Genomic DNA, 7,049 nt, shown 5'->3' on the forward strand with positions numbered 1-7,049 from the left:
CTGACGCATGGAGAAATCCTTTCTGCGCTCCAGTATGATGGCAAAGACACCGTGCTGGTGGGGCAAGTGGCCCCTGTTTTACCGCAGCCGTGTGCAGGGAATCTGAGGAGGGGACTGCTCCGTCTCCCCCACACCCAGCTGGCTGCAAATAGCTGCTGTGTGCGGAGGACTGCAAAGATGTGATGCAGTATGTGTGGGGTAAACTGAGGAAGTGTGCAGAGACTTGCAAAGGCAAATAATTTCTCTGATTTAGCAAAAGGGAGTTGGTCAAGGCGCTGCTGTCAGTAGCTGGCTTCTCTGCTGTTTTGTCTGGTTCGGTGGTCGAAGAGGCAGCCAGCAGATGAAGTGGGGCCCTTCTTTTCCATCTGCAGCTCTGCTGGAAGCACAGCTAGCCGGGATGGAAGACGCATTGTCCAGCTGTGCTTTGGGAAAACACAAATTTTGCCTTCAAGCCAAAAGAGCGGGGCACTCAAGGCCAGCGCTGCAGCAGCGGGCGCTGCCAGCCGAGCCGTGCACCTCACGTGCTGCCTTGGCCCTGCACCTACACCCCAGCTGGGTGCTTACTGGGGTGCTAGAGAGCTGTCCCGGAGGAAACGTGCCCCCACGCCTGTTTTGGGAGCGGGGCAGACATCTGGTGAGCAGCGCAGGCTCAGGAAGGATTACTCAGCGTTTCCACCCTTGACTCAGCCAGGCTTTTCCTGTAGGGCTCTTCTCGTTAAAGCAACAGAGCATTCTAGCAAAAACTGGCAGCTCCTCTCCTCCTCCCAGGATGCCTCACACGACTTGCTGCTGGCCTGCTTATTTTCCTATACAATAAATGTATCGGGATGTCCGAAGCTTCGAAGCAAGTGTGACCAAGCCCCAGATGGCTGCTGGCAGAGGGGGGAGCACAGGGCAGCATGGCCAGTGCTGCCTGAAGATGTTGATGCTTTTTTTGTCACTGGACTGGCCCCAAAATGAGATTTTTTCCACTGACATCACTCTCTGGAAGCTCATGTGCAGTTTTCGGTGAGTCCTGTTTTGACACAAAACAGCTCCTGGGCTGGAGCACAGATTGAGCCTGCACTTCTGGTGGAGGGAAGGAGGAAGTATGTGAAAATGAATAATAGTATTCATTTTATGTATAAGAAATGATATGGGGAAGAAATAAAACCAAACAAAACACCCCCAAGCCCTATTCCTCTTTACACCTCTGTCCTGCAGCTCTGGTAGTGTGTCCTATTCCTCCCCAAGGGCATTCCAGTTGCAGTCGGGGGAGTACTTCTGTCCCCTGCCTGCTCTCCCAAAGCTGTGTGCTTAGAAGCACTTCAGGGATGCATCCAAGAGGTCCCCCTCCTTCCCCGGCTTCCAGACGTGATGTAGACATGGATGTGAGACATGGGGGGAAAGAGAGAGGGTACCCAGCTGTGTCACTGCCATTCCAGGTAGGGACCTTCTTCCCAGGAAGAAGTCCTGGTTCACCACCACGCTGTCCCAGGACAGCCTCAGCTTTTTGCTCGGAGTCGCCCCAAGCGTATCTCCTGAATCTGGGGGCTTCACCTTCTCCTGGGCTGGTCACGGGAGACCAGGTCCCTCCTGCAGCTCCCCTCTGCTGTGAGCTTTTCCAGAGGTGCAGGGTAGCAAGCTGCGCCCCAGAATCAGGGGTTATTTGGGATCGGGGTTATTTGGGATGAAGGGGCTGTGAAACTGGGCCCCGTTCTCCGGAAAGGCCCGGAGGCCCTGCAGCAGGATGGAAGGAGAACTGAAAGCGGGCTGTCATCAATTTGCAGCCACCCGCCTGGGGCTTTTCTGGCCCCATCCAGTGCTCTGCAGCACGGATTTGTGTTGCTTCCCTCTGCCGTTGCTGTGCAGCACAGGGAAGCTTAAAGGCACTGCGTGTGCCTCTGTGCTGGCAGAGGTTTGCTCTTCCTAGAAGAAAACTTCAGAAACGGGATGATTAAGAACGATGGATGGGGAAGAAGCTGCATGCTTTTCGTGGAAAAGAGCAAACCAGCCCCTGAAGCAACTCCCTCGGGGTACAGTGAGCCACTGGAAAGCAGAAGCCAGTCCTCATCCAGGCATTAGTGCAATTTTTTTTAGTACATCATGGCAGTGCCCGGCCTGTGGTGTCCCCCACGGCTGCCAAAAGTCCCATCCATCACCTCCTACCCTGCCACCGAGCAGCGGCTGGGTGGTGCCAGGGCTGCTCGCTGTGGAGGGGATGTGCCTGGGCACCGCTGAGATTGCCCTGGGGGTTTGTGGCAAAGGTGATTCGGGCAGCCTGAGGCAGGTATTATAGCTCCTGCTGGGCTTCAAAGCCTCCGTCTGCCTGCCCCAGCCTCCGAGAAAAATATTCAGGTGGGAAGCGGGGGAGATTTTTCTTGTGGATTTTGCAGTCAGAAACCTCCCTTGCACTACCAGTCACAGAGAGCAGAGCTCTCCCAGCCCCGCGTGGGAAGCCCTGAGCCGTGCTTGGCTCTGGTCCCTGGTCCCCAGGGGACAAGGAAGGTCTGGCTGGTGGGGGGGGGGGGCGATGGGCACCCCGAGACCGTGACACAGCAGAAAGCTGCAGCGCCTGGCGAGGAAGGGGAGGCTGACTCAGCAACCAGAACTTGCTGTGCAATGGGGAAAGGAACAAAAAAAAAAAAAAAAAAAAAAAAAAAAACAACACGTGAAGTTGCAATATCCGCTTAAAGTGGCTTCCCGAAGGGGGGAGTCGCTGCCGGAGGGTATGGGACGTGCTGTGGGCTGGTTTGTGTTTACCAAAGGGAGGCTGCCCGGCCCTGGCAGAACTGATTGTGCTCGCTGCCGTCAGCACGGAACAATCCGAGCCGAGATCAAAGATACAGGTGGAAACACGGAGGTTGTGAGCCCGAGGCACTGAAAATCCCCAGGGGCTCCCGCAGGCTGTGTGGGGGGGGTGCCTTCGGGAGGGTCCTGCAGAAGGACAGTGCAGTTCTGCACCGACCCCGCACGGGAACCCCAGAGAGAGAGATGTGGAGGGAGACGGATGTGCACGTGCAGAGATCAAAATACATATATTTTTTTTTAGGTGCATGGAAACACGCATGCCACAGCACATGGGTACAGAGCCGCCTCCATCGTGTCCGTGCTACAGCGCTGCATAAAGCAAAGCGCGCCCTGACTGGGACGGGACAAACCCAGCGAGGAGCTGGGTTTGAAAAACTGCACGTAGGCACCGAGCAGGACTTTGCACCGCAGCTCGCACGCCTTCCTCAGGGGAGGGGAGGAGGCGAACCAGAAACCGAGTCCTGCAAACACAGTGGGAGCCCCCCTTGCCCCCTGGGCTTCCATTCCCCTGCCCTGGGGTACGGGAGCTGCACGTCCTCCGCGGTGGCCAGCCGGAGGTTTCTTTCTGGAGATTTCTCCAGGCGTCCCGAGGAACGGGCGCGGGGCCAAGAGCAGCGGCTGCAACCTCAGCACGTCGGCCTGAAGCCGCCCTCCAGATATCCGGCCTCACGTGGCCCCCGCTGCGCCGTGACTCAGCAAAAAGAGCCCCTTGCTGCAGCCCGAAAGCATTACTCAGCGATACGGCGTGGCCCGGCGTGACCCTGACTCAGCAGAACGCCCACAGGGAAAGGGCGAGTCGGCGTTTGTGGGGCCCCCCGCCCTGGCTGCCCGGGGGTTGACCCGGGGCACGGGGGATGCTGCAGCCCCTGGGACCGGGACAGATCCTGCTCCCTGCGGGGGAAATCGAGGCACGGGTGGGGTGCGGGATGAGCGCCCTGCTTCACTTTGCTGGTGTTTTTTTTTTATTTATTTTTTTCAGAAAATACTGGGGGTGGGAAGGAGCTTATTGTAGAGGCTGGCCAAGGCACAGCCTGCACCCCCGCTTCCTCCTCCCTTTTTCTTCATTGTGTACAAAAAAAAACTCGCTCCAGGGCAGGCAGGCAAGGCTGTTTACCAGCCCGAGCTGCTGTTTGCGAGAGCTTTGGTTTACAAGCAGGAGGCTAGATGTTAATGGGGAGGAATGAGCCCCAGATGGGTTGGCCAGGCGAGAAGGCAGCTGGTGCGTATGCCTGTAATTACGGAGCAGGGAAGGCACCGAGCACGTGTTTGTCCCAGTTTCCTTCAAAGCCCTTTATTTAGGGGCAGGGTGTGTTCAGCTTCAGAGAGCCCCGTGCACTGTGGTGCTTAGGGAGCACGAGTACAAAGGAGCAAGAACATCCCTGTTCTGGGAAAAGTGGGAATTTCCCACGGCTTTCCCTGTCACCAGGGGCAGAGAGCATCCTTGCCCTTGTGCACACAGTGCCTGGCACGGCGAGCCCTCAGGACTATGGCCGTGGCTCTTGAGCTAAATAATAATTAACAGCAACACCTGGGTGACGTGAGTGTGCTGCGGGATTCAGATTAAAGGGCTGAGCTGCCAGATGTGGTCTGGCAGAGGTGAGAGGGACCAGAGGTGCTCAGCCTGGGGGGGCTCCCCTGGAGCAGCGGGTGGTTGATGGGCAGAGCGATTGCACAAAGTGTCCTTGTGGGAGCCACAGGAAATCCGTATCCTCTCCTCACCCCTCCATCAAATCCACCTTGTGCCTCATCAATGCTTTTTGGCAGACAACAGCCCAAGATCAAGCACCTGGAGACTGGCACACGTGGCTTTTTTTGGCTTAGGGAGTTACTCGTCCCCCCCAAGAAACCTCTGCTGCTGGGGCCGGATCCCTGCAGCAGGCAGCTGGAGTAGGGAGGGATGGTGAAACACTGCTGGAACCCACACCGCCGAAAACTTCCCTCACCCACAGGGCCAGATCCTGCCCCTCTCCCCGTTCCCACCTCTGTGACTTCTCCCAACCCTGCCGGGAGAGGGAAGCGAGCCCGCTGCTGCCACAGGCTGAGTCAGCTGCGGTTCCTGCGCACACAAGGTTTTGCAAGGATGATGGCAGAGAGAAAAAGGAAGCTGTTTGCCTGCAAATCCATGCTCCTACATCCCCTTTCCCTCATTCAGGTTTCACTGCCACTGCCACGCCCCTCCTCTTCGTGACCATCGCCTTGCTCCTGATCATTGGGGCACCTCTTTTTCCTCCTCTGTTTTTGCACATTTTCCTATCCTTCTTCCCTTTTTGCGTCTCTCCTCACTTCTTGCACTTCCGCTTGCTCGTACCCCTCTCCAGGTAAAAAAGAGCTCCCTACAGAGATGTTTTCCTTCCTCGCAGCCTCCTCTTTGCTGCCCACGGGGTCCCCACCACACATTCTTCCCAGCATCTCCACCTGCCCTGAGCAGCAAGGGTGGATGAAATACATCCCATCAAGCAGCACCACGCTCGTCCTGGGGGCTGGTCCAGCCCAGCAGCATGCCCGGCACCCCTTCGGCTCAGCTGGGGGGGGGTTTGCTCCAGCTGCAAGGAGCGTCTGAGGTAGGATTTTCCACTGTTGGGATCATCTAAAGATGCCCCATGCCTTTGGGTAATGCCCTCGATAATAAGCTTTAACTTTTGGTTAGCTGAAGAGGTCAGGCTGTTGGACTTGATGGTCTTTGTACATCCCTTCCAACGGAACTATCTATCTTCTATCCTACTCTGAAGAGAAATGGAAGTGCCCTTATCCTCATTTTGAAGGGAAAACGGAATCTTTTTATCCCAAATAGGCTTTGAGGAAGTTTTGGCATGGTAGAGCAGCATGAAAATCCTCCGGGATGGCGAACAGCTTTCCCAGTGTACCAGCACGGAGAACTTCTGCTCCGTCGTGCGATGATGTTGTGGGAAATCAGGAGACCTATTTGTTAGCTGTTCTTTAAAAACAAATTTCATGTACTATTTGGAGGTCCGTAGATGAAATAGAAGCCTGTGGTTTTTTGCCGCTAGGAATGTGATGCTGGTATGCCAAGAACCGCACAGCCCTAACATCACGGACGTTCTCAGGAACTTTTAATACGTGCCTAACTTTTGGTGATACGGAGCAGATCTGACCCGGAGCAGGGAAGTTTTGCCTTCCTTCCTTCAGCTTGCACAGAAACAACCACCCTGGGTCACGCAAAAGGCCCCTGCAGGCCAGGATCCCGTTCCCAGCGTGGTTCTTAATGGATGCTTCAGCACCGTGCAAGCGTCCGTGGGCCTGCTCGGGGCTGCCACCGTGTGCGTCCGTGCCAGGCGAAGGGCTGCAGTAGAATACCTAGAATAAGGCAAAACTCGGGTTGTTTGGATTTCCTGCGTGCGCAGCCTGCTGAGCAGGTCACTGCAAAGCCAGAGGGTTTCTTCTGCAGTCTGCAGAGCTCAGGCTGAGAGCGGGCGGGGGACGACAGCCATCTGGTGGGCAGGAGCGAGCATTATTTTTAAGAACAGCAACGCTAAGAAAGAGTTTAGAAAAGGGGAAATGTGTTTCAAAGAGTTCTTTACGATGCTGTCGGTTTAGTTTTGCATAAAGTGGTCTTGGCCAACGCAAAACGCGTGATCTGTATGTGCACCTGACAGGTGTTTCTTCAAGTTTCTCCTCAAAAGGAACCTGGCAGGATTATTTAAGGTACTACTGGTATAATCTGTAGCAAGTATGGAAATATTAATGTGGGCACGGAAAGATTTCCCTCCTCTCACTCCCGTTTTTCTTGTTACTCAGTTGTTGAATGGAAGCCACAGATACCCTCTGGGACAAGTCTCTGCCTCGGCGGCGAGGAGGTGGGGAGGAGGCACGCTGGCCACAAGCGACACTGTGAATTTTCACCTGTTGGCCACCATCACGTCAAAGCGAGTCAGCTTGGCAGCCACCAAGCCGCACTCCCACCTGCCCGACCCCCGACAGAAATAGCAGTGAGCCAATTCCCCCCGCGCTCCAGAGGGAGAAAACAGGGCGAGGGTGAAGGGTCCTCGCCCCGGGGTGGGCTCGGGGCATGCCAGGGGCAGCCAGGTGGATCCTGCGGATCGTGAGGTGATCTTCCCCGTCAGCTTGGCCCTGGGCTTGCTGCAAAGGTGACAGCAGAGGCCAGAGGCAGAGCTGCGTGGGTGAGGTCAATGTGGGAGTGCGCGGGAGCTGGAAGTGGTGATTTGTTTTTCCAAGCTCCCACCCAGTCGGAGGCCGGGAGGTGGCACAGGGACAGCTGAGGACACCAGGGAGCCATCACA

Source organism: Oxyura jamaicensis, chromosome 1 (assembly GCF_011077185.1).
Source record: "Oxyura jamaicensis isolate SHBP4307 breed ruddy duck chromosome 1, BPBGC_Ojam_1.0, whole genome shotgun sequence".
Classification (NCBI taxonomy): Eukaryota; Metazoa; Chordata; class Aves; order Anseriformes; family Anatidae; genus Oxyura; species Oxyura jamaicensis.